Source organism: Heterodontus francisci, chromosome 34 (assembly GCF_036365525.1).
Source record: "Heterodontus francisci isolate sHetFra1 chromosome 34, sHetFra1.hap1, whole genome shotgun sequence".
NCBI classification, from domain to species: Eukaryota; Metazoa; Chordata; class Chondrichthyes; order Heterodontiformes; family Heterodontidae; genus Heterodontus; species Heterodontus francisci.
In genome coordinates, this window is record NC_090404.1 from 33,258,579 (window position 1) to 33,283,040 (window position 24,462).

The window sequence follows — 24,462 nt, forward strand, 5'->3', positions numbered from 1 at the left end:
TTCAGGGATTTAGGTACCTGGACACCAAGATCTCTCTGCTCATCTACACTACCAAGAATCTTCCCATTAGCCCAGTACTCTGCATTGCTGTTACTCCTTCCAAAGTGAATCACCTCACACTTCTCCGCATTAAACTCCATTTGCCATCTCTCAGCCCAGCTCTGCAGCCTATCTATGTCCCTCTGTACCCTACAACACCCTTCGACACTATCCACAACTCCACGGACCTTCGTGCCATTCGCAAATTTACTAACCCACCCTTCTACACCCTCATCCAGGTCATTTATAAAAATGACAAACAGCAGTGGCCCCAAAACAGATCCTTGCGGTACACCACTAGTAACTAAACTCCAGGATGAACATTTGCCATCAACCACCACCCTCTGTCTTCTTTCAGCCAGCCAATTTCTGATCCAAAGCTCTAAATCACCTTCAACCCCATACTTCCGTATTTTTGCAATAGCCTACCGTGGGGAACCTTATCAAACGCCTTACTGAAATCCATATACACCACATCCACGGCTTTACCCTCATCCACCTGTTTGGTCACCTTCTCGAAAAACTCAATAAGGTTTGTGAGGCACGACCTACCTTTCACAAAACCGTGCTGACTATCGCAAATGAACTTATTCTTTTCAAGATGATTATAAATCCTGTCTCTTATAACCCTTTCCAACATTTTACCCAAAACCGAAGTAAGGCTCACAGGTCTATAATTACCAGGGCAGTCTCTACTCCCCTTCTTGAACAAGGGGACAACATTTGCTATCCTCCAGTCCTCCGGCACTACTCCTGTCGACAATGACGACATAAAGATCAACAACAACGGCTCTGCAATCTCCTCCCTGGCTTCCCAGAGAATCCTAGGATAAATCCCATCTGGCCCAGGGGACTTATCTATTTTCACTCTTTCCAAAATTGCTAACACCTCCTCCTTGTGAATCTCAATCCCATCTAGCCTAGTAGGCTGTATCACAGTAATCTCCTCGGCAACATTTTCTTTCTCTACTGTAAATACTGACGAAAAATATTCATTTAACGCTTCCCCTATCTCCTCTGATTCCGCACACAACTTCCCACTACTATCCTTGATTGGCCCTGTTCTAACTCTTATCATTCTTTTATTCCTGATATACCTACAGAAAGCCTTAGGGTTTTCTTTGATCCTATCCGCCAATGACTTCTCGTGTCCTCTCCTTGCTCTTCTTAGCCCTCCCTTTAGATCCTTCCCGGCTGGCTTGTAACTCTCAAGCGCCCTAACTGAGCCTTCACGTCTCATCCTAACATAAGCCGCCCTCTTCCTCTTGACAAGCACTTCAACTTCTTGAGTAAACCACGGCTCCCTCGCTCGACAACTTCCTCCCTGCCTGACAGGTACATACTTATCAAGGACACGCATTAGCTGCTCCCTGAATAAGCTCCACATTTCGTTTGTGCCCATCCCCTGCAGTTTCCTTCCCCATCCAACACATCCTAAATCTTGCCTAATCGCGTCATAATTTCCTTTCCCCCAGCTATAATTCTTGCCCTGCGGTATATACCTGTCCCTGCCCATCGCTAAAGTAAACCTAACCGAATTGTGATCACTATCACCAAAGTGCTCACCTACATCTAAATCTAACACCTGGACGGGTTCATTACCCAGTACCAAATCCAATGTGGCATCGCCCCGGTTGGCCTGTCCACATACTGTGTCAGAAAACCCTCCTGCACACACTGGACAAAAACAGACCCATCTAAAGTACTCGAACTATAGTATTTCCAGTCAATATTTGGAAAGTTAAAGTCCCCCATAACCACTACCCTGTTACTCTCGCTTCTGTCGAGAATCATCTTCGCTATCCTTTCCTCTACATCTCTGGAACTATTCGGAGGTCTATAGAAAACTCCCAACAGGGTGACCTCTCCTCTCCTGTTTCTAACCTCGGCCCATACTACCTCAGTAGACGAGTCCTCAAACGTCCTTTCTGCCGCTGTAATACTTTCCTTGATTAACAATGCCACACCCCCCCCCCTTTTACCCTCTTCTCTGTTCTTACTGAAACATCTAAATCCCGGAACCTGCAACATCCATTCCTGCCCCTGCTCTACCCATGTCTCTGAAATGGCCACAACATCAGGATCCTAGGTACCAACCCATGCTGCAAGCTCACCCACCTTATTCCGGATGCTTCTGGCGTTGAAGTAGACACACTTTAAACCAAGTTCTTGCTTGCCAGTGCCCTCTTGCGTCCCTGTAACCTTATCCCCTACCTCATTACTCTCAACAGCCTGTACACTGGAACTACAATTTAGGTTCCCATTCCCCTGCTGATTTAGTTTAAACCCCCCCGAAGAGCACTAACAAATCTCCCACCCAGGATATTGGTACCCCTCTGGTTCAGGTGAAGACCATCCTGTTTGTAGAGGTCCCACCTACCCCAGAAAGAGCCCCAATTATCCAGCAAACCAAAACCCTCCCTCCTACACCATCCCTGCAGCCACTTGTTCAACTCCTCTCTCTCCCTATTCCTCTCTTCGCTAGCACGTGGCACGGGCAACAACCCAGAGATAACAACTCTGGTTGTTCTCGCTCTAAGCTTCCACCCTAGCTCCCTGAATTTCTGCCTTAAATCCCCCTTCCTGCATCTAGTCTGTCCAGTCCTGTTAGAATGTTGTAGGTTTCTATGAGATCCCCTCTCATTCTTCTAAACTCCAGCGACTACAAGCCTAATCGACCCAATCTCTCTTCATAAGGCAGTCCTGCCATCTCAGGAATCAGACTGGTGAACCTTCGTTGCATTCCCTCTATAGCAAGAACATCCTTTCTCAGATAAGGAGACCAAATCTGCACACAATGCTCCAGATGTGGTCTCACCAAGGCCTTGTATAATTGCAGCAAGACATTCTTGATCCTGTACACAAACCCTCTCGCTATGAAGGCCAGCATACCATTTGCCTTCTTAACTGCCTGCTGCACCTGCAAGCTTACGTTCAGCGAGTGGTGCACAAGGACACCCAGGTCTCGCTGCACCTCCCCCTTTCGCAACCTATCACCGTTCAGATAATAATCTGCCTTTCTTTTTTTCCACCAAAGTAGATAACCTCACGTTTATCCACATTATACTGCATCTGCCATGTATTTTCTCACTCACGTAATCTGTACAAATCACACTGGAGCTTCTCTGCATTCTCCTCACACCTCACACTCCCACCCAGCTTTATGTCGTCTACAAACTTGGATTTATTACATTTAATTCCCTCATCTATCTCATTAATATATAATTGTGAACATCTGGGGTCCTAGCACTGATCCCTGCAGTACTCTACTAGTCACTGCCTGCCACTCGGAAAAAAGACCCGTTTATTCCTACTCTTTGTTTCCTGTCTGCCAACTAGCTCTCTATCCATGTTAGTACCTGAGCCCCAGTCCCAGGTGCTTTAATTTTGCACGCTAATCTGTTAAGCGGGACCTTATCGAAAGCCTTCTGGAAGTCCAAATACACCACGTCAATTGATTCTCCCTTATCCATTCTCCTGGTTATATCTCAAAAAAAATCCAGTACATTTGTCAAGCATGATCTCCCTTTCCTAAATCCATGTTGACTTTGTACGACCTTGTCATTGTTTACCAAGTGCTCTGCTACGACATATTTTATAATGGACCCTAGCATTTTCCCCACTAATGATGTCAGGCTAACCGATCTATAGTTCTCTTTTTTCTCTCTACCTCCTTTCTAAATAGTGGCCTTATATTCGCTACCTTCCAATTCATTGGAACTGTACCAGAGTCTACAGCATTCTGAAAAATGATCAGAAATGCAGCTACTATTTAGAGGGCCACTTCCTTAAGTACTCTGGGATGTAGATTATCAGGCCCTGGGGATTTGTCGGCCTTCAATCCCAACAATTTCCTAACCCCATTTCCCTACTAATACTTATTTCATACAGTTCCTCCTTCTCACTAGACCCTATATTCCCCAACATTTCTGGGAGGTAATTTGTGTTCTCATTTATGAAGACAGAACCAAAGTATGTATTTAATTGGTCTGCCATTTCTTGGTTCCCCATTATAAATGCCCCTGTTTCTGACTGTGAGGGACCCACATCTGGCTTCACTCGTCGTTTTCTCTTCACATATCTATAGAAGTTTTTACAGTCAGTTTTTATGTTCTCTGCAAGCTTACTCTCAGAAACCATTTTCCAATTCTTAATCAATCTCTTTGTCCTTTTTTGCTGAATTCGAAACTGCTCCTAATCCTCAGGTTTGCTGCTTGTTCTGGCCATTTTATATTTCTTATCCTTGGCTCTAATGTTTCCCTAATTTCTTTTGTAAGCCACGGTTGAGCCACACTTCCTGTTTTATTTTTGCACCAGACAGGAATGAACAATTGTTGTAATTCATCCATGCACTCTTTAAAAGCTAGCCATTGCCTATCCACTGTCAGCCCTTTAAATAACTTTCCCCAATCCATCATAGCTAACTCGTGCCTTTTATATTCATAGTTTCCTTTATTTAGATTCAGGACCCTAGTCGCGGAACCAACTCTCTCACTCTTCACCTTAATGCAGAATTCCATCATGTTATGGTCGCTCTTCCCCAAGGGACACCGCACAACAGGATTGTTAACTAATCCTTTCTCATTACACAATACCCAGTCTAGGATGGCCTGTTCTCTAGTTGGTTTCTCAACATATTGGTCCAAAAACCATCACGTACGCACTCCAGGAATTCCTCCCCTGCAATATTATTACTAATTTGTTTTGCCCAATCTATATGTAGATTAAAACCAACCATAATTACAGTTGCACCCTCATTGCATGTATCTCTAATTTCCTGTTTAATGCCAGACTCTACATCACACTGCTGTTTGGAGGTCGAGATACAATCCCCACCAATGTTTTCTGCCTCTTGTTGTTTCTTAGCTCCACCCATACAAATTCCACATCAGGACTCTTTGAGCTAATATCCTTCCTCACTATTGTATTGTTTTCCTCTTTTACCAACAACGCTACTCCACATCCTTTCCCCTTTTGCCTGCCCTTCCTAAATATTGACTGCCCTTGGATGTTCATACTGAACATACCATGTCTCCATAATTACAACTATCTCGCATCCATTTACATCTATTTGCAGCCATGTCTCCATAATTACAACTATCTCGCATCCATTTACATCTATTTGCAGCCATGTCTCCATAATTACAACTATCTCGCATCCATTTACATCTATTTGCAGCCATGTCTCCGTAATTACAACTATCGCGCATTCATTTACATTTATTTGCGCGGTTAATTCGCCTACCTTATTGCAAATACTCTGTGCATTGAAACACAATGCTTTTAGACTAGACTTTTTAACATTGTTAGTCATCTTAGCATTATTTCGCACTATGGCCCTATTTGTTTCTTGCCTTTGATTTCTATGCCTTCACCTTTTGCCTTTTGTATCCTGCCTTTCGTTTCTATCCTATTTCCTCCTCCTCAGTCTCCCCGCTCTGGTTCCCATCCCCCTGCCAGTCTAATTTAAATTCTCCACAACAGCACTAGCAAACGCCCCTGTGAGGACATCTTTTCCGGTCCTACCTGGATGTAACCTGTCCCACATGTACAGTTCCCACCTTCCCTAGAACCGGTCCTGATGTCCCAGGAATCTACATCCCTCCCTCCTGCGCCATTTCTCCAGCCACGCATTCACCTGGTCTATTCTCCTGTTCCTATACTCACTAACACGTGGTAGTAATCCTGAGATTACTATCTTTTAGGTCCTGCTTTTTTATTTTGGCTCCTAACTCCTTAAATTCATCTTGCAAGACCACATCCCTTTTTCTACCTTTGTCGTTGGTACCGACATGTACCACGACCACTGGCTGTTCACTCTCCCCCTTCAGAATGTCCTGCAGCCGCTCAGAGACATACTTCAACCTAACATCAGGGAGGCACCATACCATCCTGGAGTCCCATTTGCTGCCACAGAAACCCCTTACGTTTGAACTTCCTATCATTATGGCTCTCCCAGTCTCACCTCCCAACCCCCCCAACCCACTCGCTGTGCAGCAGAGCCATCCGTGATGCCACGAACTAGGCTGCTGCAGCTTTCCCCTGAGGCCATCCCACCAACAGTATCCAAAGCAGTATATCTGTTTGAGAGGGGTATGGCCACTGGGGACTCCTGCCCTGCCTGTCTGCGGCTACTACTCCACCTGATCATCACCCATCCCTTTTCTGCCTGTGCAGCCATTACCTGCGGTGTGACCACCTCATCAAAACGTGCTATCCAGGACGTAATCAGCATCACGGTTGCTCCACAGAAAATCCACCCGAAGCTCCAGCTCCATAATGCGGGTGGCCAGTATCTACAGATGGATACACTACCTGCACACATGGTCGTCAGGGATACTGGAAGCATCCCTGATTTCTCGCATTGCACAGGAGCAGCATATCACCAGTGTGAGCTATCCTGCCATGACTTACCTTCAGATTAATTAGTTACTCCCTAGAAAAAATACTAATTACAGTAGGCGCCTTGTTCTACTCCAAACACTACCCACGACAATCTAGAGTTCTTAATAAATTACACTAATGAAAAAAAAAACACTAGTAGTACTCACCTTATCACTTTTACCGTACGTTTTGAGATTCCTCTTTCAAAAAAAGTTCCCCTTATTTTTTGCACTATTTAAATACACTAACAGCTGTTACTTACCCAACCATCCTGCCACATTCTTCTGTATCCCATGGGCTTTCATTTTAGTGACCAGTCTGCCTTGTGGGACCTTGTCAAATGCTTTACCAAAATCCATATGGACCTCATCCACTGCACTACCCTCATCAATCCTTTTAGTAACTTCCTCAAAAAAACTCAATTAAATTAGTAAAACATGACCTTCCCTTAACAAATCCATGCTGAATATCTCTGATTAATCCATGTCTTTCTTAGTGGTAGTTTGTCCTGTCCCTCAGAATAGATCCTAACAATTTATGCACTACCGAGGTCAGACTGACTGGCCTATAATAATTTGGCCTATCCCTCGCAACCCTTTTAAACAATGGTACAATGTTTGCACATCTCCAATCGTCTGGTATCTCTCCTATATCTAGTGGGGATTTGAAGATGATCATCGGCCCATCTGTTGCTTCCTCCCTGGCTTTCTTTAACAACAAGGGATACAATCCATCTGGGCCTGGTGATTTATCCACTTTCAAGGATGCCAGACACTATAGTACTTCCTCTCTCATTGTGCTTATCGTATTTAGTATTTCACACTTCTCCTCTTTAACTACATTGTCTACATCAACCCTTTTATTTGTGAAGGCATAGACAAAAAAACTCATTAAGAACTCTGCCCAGATCTTCTGCATCCACGCATAAGTTCCCTTGTACATCTCATATTCTTTCCTTAGTTATCCTCTTGCTCTTATTGTACTGATAAAACATCTTCGCACAGTCCTTCATTTTACCTGCCAATATTTTTTTTCACGTCCTCTCTTTGCTTTTCTAATTTCCTTTTCTACTGCACCCTTGTACTTTTTATACACCTCTAGGCTTTGTAAAGTATCAAGATATTGGTCATCGTCATAAACTTTCTTTTACTGTTTTAACTTACCCTGTAATCTTCTAGATAACCAGGGGGCTCTAGATTTGGCAGTACCATCGTTTATCTTTGTGGAGACATGCCCACACTCTGCCTGTAGAATCTCACTTTTGAATGTTTCCCATGGGTTTGCCACTGATTTTCTTTCAAGTTGCTGCACCCAGTCCAATTCTGCCAGGTCACCTCTCCATTTTATTTAAATTTGCCTTCCCCTAGTTTCGATCTTTTACTCCTGTTTTATATTGCCCTTTTCCATGATTATGCTAAAACGTACTGTATTATGGTCACAAGCTTCTAAATGGTCACCCACTGTTACTTCATCCACGTGCCCAGCTTCATTACCAATGACTAAATCTGGAATTGCGCTCCCTCTCATTAGGCTTGTTACGTGCTTGCCAGAATCTTTCTTTTGAATGCATGTCAAGAATTTTTTTCCCCTCTGTGCCCTTCGCACTCTTGTTGTGCCAGTTATATTTGGGTAGATGAAGTCCTCAACTCATATTGCCCTATTGTTTTTGAACTCAGAAATGTGCCTACATATTTGTTCTTCTCCCTCCTTCTCACTATTTCGGGGTCTGTAGTACATTCCAAGTCGTGTGGTTGCCCCTTTTTTATTTCTGAGCTCCACCCATATGGCGTCATTTGATGATTAATTTAGCACGTCATCCCTCCTATCAGCTGCTATTGATTACTTAACTAATAATGCTACACCCCCCTCCTTCTTTATCTCCCTCTCTATCCCGCCTGAATTCTCTATATCCAGGGATGTTGAATTGCCATTCTGCCCCCCTTTAAGCCAAGTTTCCGTTATTGCAAAGATATCGTGTTACCATGTGTCTATGTGTGTCCTCAGCTCATCGGCTTTATTTACACCTTGCATTTAAATAAATGCCCTTTAACACTGCCAAATTCCTCTGCTGCACATTTCTTAATCTTTGCTTCTTCTGTCCTACAGAGTCACTCGTAAAATTTCTGCCTCTTGACCCCTGTCCTGAAATTGTCCTATCTAAGACTGCTCTCAGGTTCCCATCCTCATGCCAAGCTAGTTTAAATCATCACCAACAGCAGTAGCTTTTTGCAAGGATATTTGCTGCAGTCCTGTTCAGGTGCAGACAATCTGTCTTGTACAGGTTCCACCTTCCCCAGAAGCGGTCCCAATGCGCCAGAAATCGGAATCACTCTCTCCTGCACCAACTCTCCACCCACGCATTCATCTGGTGTATTTTCCTATTTCGATACTCACCGACACGTGGCCTTGGGAGTAATCCGGAGATCACTACCTTTGAGGTGCATTTTGTGAATCTTATTCCTAACTCCCTAAACTCAATCCCTCTTTCTTCCCATATCGTTGGTACCAATGTGGACAACGACCTCTGGTTTTCCACCCTCGCCCTTCAGAATGCCCTGTAGCCGCTCGGTGATATCCATGACCCTTGCACCAGGAAGGCAACATACCATCCTGGAAACATGTCTGCGACCACAGAAACGCTATCTGTTATCCTTACGATAGAATCCACTATCATTATTGCTCTCTTGTCCTTTCTCCTTCCTCCTTGCACAGCAGAACCACCCATGGTGGTTTGGTCATGACTCTTGCCGCACACTCCAGAGGAACCCTCTCTCCCATCGGTACTCAGAACTGAATGCCGGTTAGAACGTCCCTCTTGGGACTCCTGCACTCCCTTCCTTGAAGTTCTTGTCTGTCTGGCAGGCACCCAGTCCCTCTCTGCCTGTGTTCTCTTAAGCTCCGGTGTGACTACCCCCTGAAAAGAGCTATCCACGTAGTTCTGTGCCACCCAGATGCACCACGGTGACTCCAGCTGCCGGTCGAGTCCGAAACCCAGAGCTCAAGCTTCTGCAGCCGGTGACACTTCCTGAAGATGTGTTTAAAAGGACACTTGGTGCATCCACGACTTCCCACATGCCACAAGAGGCACATATCACTTGGCCAAGCTGCTCTGCCATTACCTAGCTTTACAAACTAACTATTGCTAGTGGAATAAGTGGAATAACTTACCAGTTACCTACCAATCAGCTTCTTCACCTGCACTGCACTTGATGCACGGACTCTTCAGAGACAGGAGACAATAGGAATCTGAAACATTTGAAGTACAGGGTTTCTTCTCAAGAGATGCAAGATTCTTTTGCACAGTAGTAAAATTTTTCTGGTTGTTCTTTTGATCTCCAGGCACTTCAGAAGCAAATTTCAGAATGCCTCCTTTTTATCCAAACTCGCTGGCTATTAAAGTTCCAAACTGAAACCATAACCTTCCTGAAACAGGCCACATATCTGGTCATAAAGTCTCTCTTGTCACTCAAAAAGTAGCTCTGCGGTCAATCCCTATTGCTGGTTTCCTGTTTTCTTGCCATTTTACAAGTTCAGTTCCTGCTGGACTTCCTTTCAAAACATCCATGAAGTTCACTGCTTGCAGGTGTCTCAATGCCCACTTAAAATATTGTTTTTCCAGTTTTTGAAAACATAGAGTCTTAAGTTACAAAAAAAGATATTCTTGCAACAGTGTCACCTCTGGTTCTTCCACCAATCTCCTTAAATTTTTGCCCCGATTATCGACCCGACATCCATTGGAAACAGTTGCTCTTTAATTTCTCTATCAAATCCTTTATGACTTTAAACCCCTCTATCAAATCTCCTCTTAGCCGTCTCTTCTCCAAAGAGCACAAACCCAGCTTTACCAGTCTATCCACATAACTAGAATATCTCATTGTTGTATTATTTTTAACATTCCATTGAAGATGCCAAAAGCCACAACATTTGTTGTTTGCAACACAGCTGCTGAAATAGCTGGAATGCCAAGAGCTAGGAGCCCTTTCTGAATCATTTAAAAGTGCCTTACAAGAATCACTTTGTTCTAATTTAAAATAATGATTACAATTTGTTTTGGTGCAAACGAGGTGGATTGAAACTGACAATTATAACCGCTTTCAGTGCGGTTTGGTTGTCAGATCTGAAGTTCTGATGCTTTTGATGCTACAACACTGAGCTGAAGCTGCCGCCAAACAAAGGACGAAAATCTATAATATTGGATGAACTCACAAACAGCAGGCGCAATACAGATCTGGTTGACATCAATCAGAAGGTTGTGGTGTTCAGCTCCACTCCAGTAACATCATCAAAGCAATGAATTATGATACCCCAGTTCAGTGGGACTGCGGCACTGTCCAGATAAAGCTAAACCGACACCTCGTCTTATCTTTCAGATATCTTATTTATTTATTTTGAGATACAGCACTGAAACAGGCCCTTGGGCCACTGAGTCTGTGCCGACCAACAACACCCATTTTATACTAATCCTATATTAACCCCACATTCTCTGCAACATTCCCACCATCTACCTGCACTAGGGGCAATTTACAATGGCTAATTTACTTATCATCCTGCAAGTACTTGGCTTTGGGAGGAAACCGGAGCACCAAACAGAAACCCACGCACACACAGGGAGAACTTGCAAACTCCGCACAGACAGTAACCAGAACTGAACTTGGGTCGCTGAAGCTGTTAGGTTGCAGTGCTAACCACTGCGCCACTAACCACTGCGCCACTGTGCTGCCCAAATGTAAACGATCCCATAGCTCTAATTGGAAAAGAAAACTAGTTATCCCTGGTATCCTGGTTGAGATTTTTCCCTCAATCAACAAAACTGAGAAAGATTTTAGTGAACTGGGTAAAGGAAGACTGTCTTCCATGTAGTTATTTTCATGACTCAGGACGTCCCAAAGCGTTTGACAGTTAATTAAATAATGCTGAAATACGGTTACCCTTTTAGGGAACTCGGCAGCCAATTTGCACACATCAAGCTCCCAGATGCAGCAATGGGATAATGAGCTGTTGATCTGATTTGTCATGTCGATTGAAGGATAATTACTGAATAGGACACCGGGAAAAACACCCCTTCTCTTCCTCAGATTTGTACCATGTGTTCTGTTATGTCCACCCGACAAGGGAAATGAGCGCTCGGTTTAACGTCTCTTTCAAAAGACAACGCCTCCAAATACGCATCTCACCCACAGTACCAGTGGAGAATGTAAGACCTGACTTCTGTGTTCAAGTCCTGGAGCAGAATTTATACCCGAATCTTTGTGACTCAGAGGCAGAAGTGCTTCCAACTGAGTCAGTACTGACAATACAAGTGCAATGAACAAGGCAGGAAATTGCATTTCACAAAAATGGGTTGTAAGGTGGTAAGATAACTGCAAAGGCAGTAGCAGTGGTGTGGAGAAACATAAAATATTAGCACAGGAGGAGGCAATTTATTCTCCTTTGACAGAGCAGTAATTCTTGTTCATTGTGAGCAATAATTGTACCAGACTGAACAACAGGCAAAGAAAATAGCTGTCCCATTGTCATCCACATGTCGGAGCAAATTTTGCAGACTTCCCGACGTCAGGGGCCGTGGCAGGGACAGGCGCGGGGAATGGAAATGTCTCCGTCAGAGTCCCGCCTCGGGCTCGACACTTGGAAGGCTCCGGCGAGGCCTCATGACGCAACCCCATAAGCACACCCATACTCGGCGACGGAGCCAAATTTAAATATGTAAATTAATTTACATTGTTGCTGAAGGCTGGCACTCCTGCACCTTCGGATCCCCATTCGGGCATCTGAGGAGGAACACTGTAGGGGAGTGTAAAGCAGGTAAGTTTGATTGTGCGGGTGGGGTGGGTGGAAGCGGCGTCAAAGTTTTATCATTAGTATAAGAGATGGTGGGAAGGAGTAAAGTGTAAAGTTTATTAACTTTGGGGGAGAAGGTCAGGTGGGCAGGGGGAACTTTTGGGAGGGAGAGGGCAAGTAATTGATTTTATGTTTTTTTGTGGAGGGTGGGAGAGGGGCAATTAAATGACCTTTACCTTTTTCACATTTCCCTTTAAATATTTAAATTAAATGTTACCTCTCGAAGCCCTTTAAAGATGACATCAGCACCTGTTCAAAGGCTGCTGACCCCATTGCTGGGACAGACAGCCTGCCTTCTCCACGTCATCAGGGTGGGCTGTCTGGCCGGCTATTTAAGTGAGCCGCCGTAATCGGCTTCGTATGGCTGTGACTCCACAACGTGCAGCCCGAGCAGGCAGACTGGATTTATTTATGTCTGCTGCTGTAATCAGCAGCAGAAGTAAAATTTCAGCCCACTTGCCTTGCACCATCATCCCGATTGTCAGTTTATCCAACATGGCTTGCAACATATAACAGCCCTTACCGTTAGTCCTTTTACTCCCCTACCTCCGCCTGTGCTATTATTTTTGACTTGTTGCACCTCTGACTTTTCAGCTCTGAAGAAAATTCATCGATCTGGAAGGTTAACTCTGTTTCTCACTCTACAGATGCTGCCAGATCTGCTGAGAATTTTCTGTACTCCTTCAGCAAGGAAATCGTTTTGCTTGCGTCAGTTCACACAGCAGCAAGAAGGTTTCATTCCGTGACTGGAAATCTAACCAGGACGGGGGATGATGGTGAAGGGTGGGCGTGAAAGTGCTGAATTCTAAAGACTGGACAACAAGGGAATCAGTGTGTCATGTGTCACTGCAAGTCAGTTAATCCACGCTGCATTTCCTATTTCTTTCAGGCCACTTTCGACACACACAGGTTTCTTGCATCAAGTGACATATTTAGTTATAACACGAAGACTTGTTCAGGCAAGGACAGTACCGAGTGAACTGGACAAGGACATGAAATGGGCAGTGTGGAGAAATAATACTACAAGCTGTGGATGTGCAAGTTTCAATTTACAGAACGTAAATGTGGTTCCTGTGAAACGTGCAAGGCTGCCATACAGCGATGGAAGCAACTGATGCATATCAAATTCTCCCAGTTTTATGTGCTATCTCCTCTGCTTCTGTCACTGCCTTCCTCCAGCTCTCTCTGCTCCTGCAGCTCCCAGATGAATACGCTGCTTGATGCAAAGAGAGAGAATTCCTGAAACCCAGCTTTCCCTGGAAAACTGGAAGTGAGAATTAAAGATGCAGGAAATTGAGGCCCCCCTCCCACCATCTTGCCCTCACACCCCTTTCCCCTCGCACCCCTTTCCCTCCACCGCTTCCTACCGCACGCCTCCTTCTCGCACCCCCACCCCCAGCACCCTCTCCCCCAACACCCCCACCTCCTTCCCCCACCTCCTCCCACCGGCATCCACCTATCACTGAGGAGGGGCCCGAACAACCCCACTGCCTTGTGGGCACCTCAGGAGAGACCAAGGCTAAGGGAGTAAACGCTAACAGAAAATCCGGAGCCGAACACCGAATGTGGTCATGTGTCACCTGTGGCATGTTTACGGCAGTTCCTGCAGCCATAACGGTGCCAAACATCGTGCTCTGCACTCCTTTGGGCCCCACCAGGAAGGCCGAGATGGGGGTTTTGACGCTTGGGCAGCTCACAACCTCCATACATCCGCCCAGGCATGCGCCATGGAGAGGTCACTCCATAGTCGCCTCACAGCGACCAAAACAACATGGAAGGCAGCAGTTAAGGGTTATAAGTCCAGCTGAACTGGGATTGTGCGCCATGGGTTGCCTTTGTTGGTGGGAGAGGTTATCGCATCTCACTGGACAGCTACCGCCCGCCTCAAACCGGGCATTCCCCGGTCAGTAAAGTTCCATCCCGCCACAGTCCACCCTCTTCAATGGGTGCTTGGAGCTCAGGGTCATTGCCTGAAAACTGGACTGCAACACTGGACCAAACAGCACGACAAACAAAAGGAAAAAAGTTACCAGCCCTTAGTTCTGCAAGCTGGAACGTCAGACCTATGTGTCCTGGCCTGTCGGAAGACCTTACACAAATCAACGATTCTCGGAAGACCACCATCATTAACAATGAACTCAGTAGACGTAATGTGGCCATTGCATCACTTCAGGAGACACGCCTCCCTGCGAGCAGATCTCTAAGAGAGCAAGACAACACCTTTTTCTGGCAGAGTAAGGATTCTGAAGAACCAAGACAGCATGGAGTGGGCTTCACCATCAGTAATTCTTTGCTCAGCATGATAGAGCCACCTACAAATGGCTCCGAACACATACTGTCCATCGGACTGCTCACCGCCTCTGGGACAGTACACCTACTCAGCATCTATGCTCCAACACTCTGCTCCCCACATGAAGCTAAAGACCAGTTCCACGAGGAACTCCATAATATCATTAGTAGCGTCCCCAATACCGAACATCTGTTCCTGCTGGGGAACTTTAATGCTAGGGTTGGGGCCGACCATGAATCATGGCCCTCCTACCTTGGGCGCTATGGCATTGGAAGGATGAATGAGAATGGACAGAGACTGCTTGAGTTGTGTACCTGTCATAACGTCTGCATCACCAACCAGTTCTTTCAGACGAAACCCTGTCACCAGGTTTCTTGGAGGCACCCAAGATCATGTCGTTGGCACCAGCTGGACCTCATCGTCACAAGGCGAGCCTCTTTAAACAGCATTCAAATCACATGCAGCTTCCACAGTGCGGACTGTGAAACCGACCACTCCAAGGTGTGCAGCAAGGTTAGCCTCAAACCAAAGAAGCTGCATCAATCCAAGCAGAAGGGCCACCCACGCATCAACACTAGCAGAATTTCTTATCCATAGCTGTTACATAACTTTCTAAATTCACTTGCAAAAGCCCTTCAAAACACTCCGACAGGTGATGCAGAGACCAAGTGTGCCCACATCAGAGACACCATCTATGACTCAGCTATGACCACCTATGGCAAACGTGTGAAGCAGAATGCAGACTGGTTTCAATCTCACTTTGAACATCTGGAACCTGTCATAGCTGCTAAGCGCATTGCACTGTTGAACTAAAAAAAAAACCCCAGCGAGTTAACATCTGAAGCAATTAAAGCAGCCAGAAGTGTTGCACAAAGAACAGCCAGGTGCTGCGCAAATGACTACTGGCAACACCTATGCAGTCATATGCAGCTGGCCTCTGACACCGGAAACATCAGTTATATGTATGATGGCATTAAGAGAGCTTTTGGGCCAACCATCAAGAAGATCGCACCCCTAAAATCTAAATCAGGGGACACAATCACTCACCAACGCAAGCAAATGGATCGCTGGGTGGAGCACTACCTAGAACAGTACTCCAGGGAAAATGTTGTCACTGAAAACGCCCTCAGTGCAGCCCAATCTCTGCCAGTCATGGATGAGCTGGACGTACAGCCAATAAAATTGGAACTCAGTGATGACATTTATTCTCTAGCCAGCGGAAAAGCCCTTGGGAAGGACGGCATTACCCGTGAAATAATCAACACTGCTAAGCCTGTTACACTTTCACCACTCTATGAACTGCTTTGCCTGTGCTGGGACGAGGGAGCAGTACCACAGGACATGCGCGATGCCAATATTATCACCCTCTAGACGAACAAGGGTGACCGCGGTGACTGCAACAACTACCGTGGAATCTGCCCTGCTCACCATAGTCTTCGCTCGAAGCGCTTTAAACAGGCTCCAGAAGCTGGCTGAGCGTGTCTCCCCTGCAGCACAGTGTGGCTTTCGAGCAGAGAGATCTACCATTGACATGCTGTTCTACTTTCACCAGCTTCAGGAGAAATGTCACAAAGAACAGATGCCCCTCTACGTTGCTTTCATTGATCTCACCAAAGCCTTTGACCTCGTCAGCAGACGTGGTCTCTTCAGACGACTAGAAAAGATCGGATACCCACGAAAGCTACTAAGTATCATCACCTCATTCCATGACAATATGAAAGGCACAATTCAGCATAGCGACATCTCATCAGACCCCTTTCCTATCCTGAGTGGCGTGAAACAGGGCTGTGTTCTCGCACCTACACTGTTTGGGACCTTCTTCTCCCTGCTGCTCTTACATGCATTCAAGTCTTCAGAAGAAGGAAATTTCCTCCACACAAGATCAGGGGGCAGGAATTTCAATCTTGCCCGTCTAAGAGCAAAGACCAAAGTATGGAAGGTCCTCATCAGGGAACTCCTCTTTGCTGACGATGCTGAATTAACATCTCACACTGAAGAGTATCTGCAGAGTCTCATCGACAGGATTGCGGCACCTGCAACGAATTTGACCTAACCATCAGCCTCAAGAAAACGAACATCATGGGACAGGACGTCAGAAATGCTCCATCCATCAATATCGGCGACCACGCTCTGGAAGTGGTTCAAGAGTTCACCTACCTAAGCTCAACTATCACCGTTAACTACCTCTCGATGCAGAAATCAACAAGCGCATGGGAAAGGCTTCCACTGCCATGTCCAGGCTGGCGAAGAGACTGTGGGAAAATGGCGCACTGACACGGAACACAAAAGCCTGAGTGTATCAAGCCTGTGTCCTCAGTAGCTTGCACTATGGCAGCGAGGCCTGGCAACGTATGGCAGCTAAGAGCGATGTCTCAATTCATTCCATCTTCGCTGCCTCCAGAGAATGCTTGGTATTAGGTGGCAGGACTGTATCTCCAACACAGAAGTCCTCGAGGCAGCCAACACCCCCAGCATATACACCCTGCTGAGCCAGCGGCGCTTGAGATGGCTTTACCATGTGAACCACTTGGAAGATGGCAGGATCCCCAAGGACATATTGTACAGCGAGGTTGTCACTGATATCAGACCCACCGGCCGTCCATGTCTCTGCTTTAAAGACGTCTGCAAACGCGACATGAAGTCCTGTGACATTGATCACAAGTCGTGGGAGTCAGTTGCCAGTGATCGCCAGAGCTGGTGGGCAGCCATAAAGGCGGGGCTAAGGTGTGGCGAGTCAAAGAGACTTAGCAGTTGGCAGGATAAAATGACAGAAGCGCAAGCAGAGAGCCAACTGTGTAACAGCCCCGACAACCAATTTTATCTGCAGCACCTGTGGAAAAGTCTGTCACTCGAGAATTGGCCTTTATAGCCAATCCAGGCGCTGCTTCACAAACCATTGACCACCTCCAGGCACTTACCCATTGTCTCTCGAGACAAGGAGGCCAAAGATGAAGAAGAATGCAGTTTTTGATTAGCTGTCGGAAAAAATAAAAATAAAGTATTTCGATGGAATACAAAGGTCCTTCAAATGTAGGAATTCAGTAGTTTCGCTGTTGTTGCATTAATTGTCCCTTCAGTGATGAACACTGCAATACCAATACTTTGTTCAGAAAAACAAAAGATTATCTTAAGATATTATTTCAGCTTGTTGCTTCACTTTGTAGAATTTTGAGAGAGAAATAACACAGCTCCTTCAGTTCAAATCGTGTCTCAACTCTCTTTGACCAAACCAGTCTGTGCCAGCGAGTTTTCGAAAGTCAAACTGCAACATTGAATCACGTGATCTCTCTCTTGCAGCTGTTGCTTGGCAGCCAGAATGCACTCTGGCAGACTGAGTGTCCGGAACCTTCTGCCTGAAAGGAACACTGATCTTTTTACAGTCTTAAAGGCACACGCAATACTTCCGAGGAGAACAAAGAGAAAGACCACGACTCATCCGCCCTTGGCAAAATGAAACACCATTGCCGAAGTGCGTTTCATTACAAGGCAGACAAATTAGAAATTGGAAAAATATGAACATTTATCCGGTGTTTAGACACCATTCACTCTGCTAATAATTTACAGCATTTTCTTTATACCATCACTATCTATATAAGTTAACATGGTTCAATTCGTGACAAAGTGTTCACGTTAACATTATTTTTCCCTGAAATATGTACAGCACCTAGATGATAAGTTTGTAACAATAGAATCCATCTAAAGATTTTAGCATTTCAGTTTTTAAACTTTTCCACGTTAATGGGTTATGGTCAGTGTATATTAATAATTCTTCGCAGTCTTGGTGGACATATACCTCAAAATGTTTGACAGCCAGTAAAAGTTGTAATGTTTCTTTTTCCACAGTGGAATACTTCTTTTGATGACAATTCAGTTTTCTGGAAAAATTTTATACTGGTTTCTCTATGCCCGATTCGTCATCTGAAAAATAGGACTGCACCAGGGCTAGGTCACGTGCAACGATCACTATTTTAAAGGGTTTAGTGAAATTTGGAGTAGCCAACACTGGTTCATTAATTAGGATTGCCTTTAGCTTTTCAAAAGTTGCCTGGCATTCATCTGACCATGCCACTTTCTTTTTTTTTATAGCATGTCGGTTAACGGAGCAGCCACATTGCTAAAGTTTCGTACAAGTTTCCAGTAAAAACCGCACATCCCAAAAAAACTAATTATTTCCTGTTCAGATTTAGGGTTAGGACACTCCATTAAGGCTTGCATATTTGCCGTTTTTGGCAATACCTACACTTGCCTCACTACGTGTCCAAGGTAGGTTACTCTTTCTTTTTCGAATTCACTTTTTTTCCAAATATAACACTAAGTCCACGGCTTGTTACTTTTAAACAACATTTTTAGCTGCTTTAAGTATTACTACATAAAGTACACATCATCACGATATACTGCACAGTTGGGAACACTGGCTACTATTTGATTCATTAATGTTTGAAATGTGGCTGGGCATTTTTTTTTAGCCCGAATGACATCACCTGGCACTGAAAAAGACCTTCAGTTGTTACAAAGGCTGATATCTCTTTGGCTCGAAGAGTCAAAGAAACGTGCCAGTATCCCTTTAACAACTCGACCTTGGTAAGACACGTAGTGCTGCCCACTCTGTCGATGCAGTTTCCTAAATGCAGAAGTGGGTCGGAGTCTACCTTCATTACCGCATTGACCTTTCTATAATCTACACAAAATCCGGTTGACCCTCAGGTTTAGGTACTGGAACTGCTGGTGAAACCCAGCTACTTTGACGAGGCTCGATCAAATTGCTTTCCAGCATGTATTGTATCCCTGCTTTCACTTGGGCCTGTTTTTCTGGACCCAAGCGATAAGGTTGTTGTTTCAAAGAAACGGTCCCCCCCCCCCCACACCCTTTATCGACATCATGGTTGGCTAAGGTTGTACATCCAGGCTTATCCATGCCAAGTCTTTTAAACGATGTAAAAAGCCTGGTTAGTTCTTCATGTTGTTTTGCTTCAAAGTGCAAAAACATGTGGTCCAATTTTCCGAGCCATTCTGTATTCACGAATCAGATAATTGGAGATTCAATCTGAAATTTTCCAAAGCATGCTTCTGCCTCATTCTCACTATTCCTTTTCTTCTCAACAGACCCAGTTACCTGACATACCTGGACTGGTTTATCCTCCTCCCTGAAATAATATTGTTTTAGCATATTGATGTGACACAACCAGTTCTTCTTCCAGCAATCAAGGGTGCCAATCAAGTAACCTACGTCACCCACTCTTTTAATCACTCTATATATGCTACTGGTTCTCCCTGTAACAATAAAAAGACCAACATCAACAACAACCCATGTCCTACATTGGCTCCTGATAAATCATCTTAATTTTAAAATCATCACTGTTTTTAAATTCCTTCGTGACTTCTTCCCTCCCTAGCTCTGCAAACTCCTGCAGCCCGTAAAATATTCTGAGATATCGCTGTTCCTCTGTTTCTGGCTTTGTGAGCATTCCCGATTTGAGCAGTTCCAAGATTGGTTACCATGCCTTCAGCTGCCAAGGCCCTAAACTCTGGAATGCCTCGCCCCTCAGTTCTCCGCCTCTCGACCAAGTCTTCATCCTTTAAGACACTCGTTAAAACCTACGTCTTGTACCAAGCTTTTGGTCATCTACCATGGTATCTCCGTCACTATGTCGCCTGATGACCCGTCTTACCCGAAATGTGTCCACACTTCACAGCTTGCCAGCATCATGCACGCATGCGCGCGCTGAGCTCAGCACATACGTACATCACCATGTCCTGAGGTCACCACGGGATGAGTAAGCGGCAAGCGGCTGGGTTGTGGGGAGGGGGGGGGGGTGGGGATGCAGAGGGGTAGAAAGCGAGGGGTGCAGCGGGGATGAGGGCAGCGACTGGGGGGTGGGAGCGAGTGAGACTTGAGCATCAGAGGTAGGGGAGCGGTGGGGAGCAGGTAGAATGAGTGGAGGAGGGGAAGCAGCAGTGGAGAAGCGGGTAATGGCACGTGGACAGGGGTAGGAGCAAGCGGGTGATCGTACACTGAACATCAAGCAGGGGTCGAGCATCAACGGGCGGATTTAGCAGAAATGGGGGGGGGGGTGGCTCATGTGGTGAGCAGCCAGGGGCCGATCAACCAGTGATGGGGGAGATCAATCAGTGACTGGGGGAACGTGTAGTCAGGGGGGATCGAACAGCAAGGTGGGATCAAGCAGTAAGTGGGGAGCAACGAGTGGTGGAGGATTGCATGGTGAGGATTGACCAGCAAGTGGAAAGCAGCGAAGGGGGTCAAACAGTCAGGGTCAGCTCGAACGGCAAGTGGGGATAGGCAGAGAGGGATGTTCAAGTGGCAACTGAATGGGGGAGTGGTGAATGGCAGTGAGTGGGAAGGGGGTATCGAATGGTAAGCAGGGGAATGGACGACAACGCAAGAAGGTAGATGATTTAAAGGCACAAATGGAGGTAAACGGATAAGATATCACTGCCATTACGGAAACGTGGCTACAGGATGAGGAAGGACAAGCAAAAAGAAAATGCGGGTGATGTTGCGCTGATAATAAGGGATGGGATCAGTACATTAGTAAGGAAGGGTCTCAGATCGGAGGGCAAAATGTGGAATCTGCTTGGGTAGGGCTAAGAAACAGCAAGGGGCAGAAATCATTGGTTGGAGTTGTTTATAGGCCAGCAAACAGTGGTGGTAGTGTGGGGCATAGCATTAATCAGACGATTAGAGAAGCATGTAGCTTGGGCAATACACTAATCATGGGTGAATTAAACCTGCATATTGATACAACCTAGGCAGGAGTAATGCATTGTCAATCCACAGGTAATGCAAAGGTCGAGGATATAACTAAATTTTCCCTCCAACTGGAAATTAGCTAAAATAAACACTTCGTTTAATCCCAGAATATAACACACCAAACCAGGTATCTTTAAACAACAAGTTAACTATTTATTAATAAACTAATTCTTAAACAATACTGAGGTAAATATATGCCGGAGAAGACTTTATAACTTCTTATTCATCATGAACACACACACATGTACATTCAAAACCCAGTGGTTACCCAGTTCTAAAATGATATATTTTTTTTAATTAGAGCTGTTTCTTCGGAATAATAAAAGAACTGGGTTATAAATCCTGGTTGGTTACTTTCCTGGATCCGTGAGGTGTCCCAGAGCCAAATATTCAGATGCCACTCGAAGTCTCCAGGCGAGTTGATGAACAGTTTGTACTGGAGAGGCATTCAAGGCACTTCGGCTGCAGTAAGCGTCAGACAGATCTTTCAACAAGGGGTATAACAACATGTCTATTTAGATTTTAAATTAGAAGTCTACAGGTAAAAATGTTACTGAAAATTCCAAATCTCCCAGGAACATTAAAGGTAGCAGTAAGTCACCCCGGATGCAGAGACTTCTCAGACACTGGAAGTAAAAAGGAATTTTCTACCTGTAACAATATAAACATCCTTTTCCAGAAGTATTTTCCTCTTTAGATGGAACAAATCCTATAGTCCAAAGTAGATTTTCTGCTGAGAGCGAGGGAGAGAGAGAAGTCCTTCCTTCAAGGAGAGCACGCTTTGCTAGTCTGCCAGATCAAACTGGTTCCAGCCAGTGTTACACACAGTCAAACTAATACAAAATGACGTGACTTCCCTGGCTCTTGCTTTTGCCTAGGAAACAGGTTTGCAGCTCGCACACATTGGACCTAGTGAATATATTTTTAAAAACTTCTATCAGTCTTAAAGGCACACAGACACCACACCCCTCCCCCGCCATACTTTTTCAACAGAAAAAAAAACACTTCCATGACAAAATAGACTGGGTAAAACTAATGCACACTAATGCTGTGGAGGACGATTTCCTGGAGTGTGGTAGGGATGATTTTCTAGAGCATTATGTTGAGGAACCGACAAGAAAACAGGCTGTTTTTGATCTTGCATTATGTAATTAGGAAGTTTTAATTAATAATCTTGTTGCAAAAGAATGTTTTGGGATGAGTGACATAATATGATACATTTTTTTCATGATGTGTGAAAGTGATGTGGTTCATTATGAAGCCAGGGTGTTAAATTTGAAGAAAGGAAATTATGGAGGTATAATGGGCAAATTTACAGAGGTGGACTGGGAAATTACGTTAAAAGGTATGACAGTACATAGGCAATGGATAGTCTTCAAAGAAACGGTACATAGTTTACAGCAACGATACATTCCTTCAAGGCACAAAAAACCCCAAAAGAAAAGGCAGACGACCGTGGGTAAAAATGGAAGTTAAGGATTGTATAGATTAAAAGAAAAGGCCTATAAAGTTGCCCGACATAATAGTAAACCTGAGAATTGGGAGGATTTTAGAATACAGCAAAGGAGGACCAAGAAACCGATAAAGAAAGGGAGAATAGAATATGAATATGAACTAGCAAAAACATTAAAATGGACTGGAAGAGATTCTGTAAGTAAGTAAAAAGGAGACGTTTGGCTAAGCCAAATGGTGGTCCATTACAAACAGAGTTTATAATGAAGAATAGAGAAATGGCAGGGAAGCTAAATGATTACTTTGTGTCTGTCTTCATTGAGGAAAGTACAAGAAATCTCCCAGAATTAGAGATCTAAGGGACCATGGAGAATGAGGAATTGAAGGAAATTAGCATTAGTAAGAGGGTTGTATTGGAGACATTAATGCGGATGAAGGTTGATAAGTCCCCTGACCTATATTCTACATGTCAGACTGTTGAAACAGGTAGCTATGGAGATAACGGATGCATTGGTGATCATCTTCTACATTTCTGGAAATGTTCCTGCAGATTGGAAAGTAGCAAATGTCACAGCACTACTTAAGAAGGGAGGGAGAGAGAAAACAGGGAACTACAGCCCTTAGTCTTACATGAGCAGGAGGGAAAATGCTAGAATCTATTCTAAAGGATGTGATCAATGGACACTTGGATATTAATGATCAGATTGGGCATAGTCAACATGGATTTATGAACGAGACATCCCGCTTGACGAAGCTGACAGAGTTTTTTGAGGATGTTATGAACAGAATTGATAAAGCGGAGTCTGTGGACATAGTATGCTTGGATTTTCAGAAGGTTTTTGATGAAGTCCCCCACAGGAGGTTAGTTGGCAAAATTAAAGCACATGGGATAGGAGGTAATATACTGGCATGGATTAAGGATTGGTTAACAGGCAGAAAGCACAGAGTAGGAATAAACGCATAATTCTTACATTGGCAGGCTGTTACTAATGGGGTACTGCAAGGATCAATATTTGGGCCCCAGCTGTTCACAATATATACCAATGATCTGGATGTGGAGTCCAAATGTAGTATTTTCACGTTTACGGATGACACAAAAATTAGATGGCAATGGGTGTTGTGAGGAAGATACGAAGCGAATTCATTAGGGATTTGGACTGGCTAAGCAAATGGGAAAGAACGTGCTAGGTGGAACAGAATGTAGAAAAATGTGAGGTTGTCCGCTGAAGTAGGTGCAGAGTCAGCTGCCTGGTTTAAATTAAAGCTTGGCAGTTAACTGTCAGTCACCGTAAACTGATGGATTTTCCATGACAACGCCTCTGCCAATCAGATTTCAATCCTCCACCAATCAGCACCATCTTCACATGCAGTATAAGTTGTTGCTTTCTCTTACATTGGTTATTCTTTTGGATTGCCTAACTCATGGCCATACTCTCCTGCCCCCAGACCAAATCTGAAGCAACTAGTCGAAGAGATATGACTACTCCTGGAACAAAGTGTCCAGAAAACTTTCCCCTCCCTGGTGCATGTCCAAATCCCAGGCTCCAATGCCTCACCTCTGAGATTAAATTCCTCCAGCTGCAGACACTTACTGCAGATGTGGTTAATGTGGATATCACTGTTGTCTGTTTGCACCCACATGCTACAGCTGCAACACATTGCACGCCCTGCCATTTTCATTGTGTTTTAT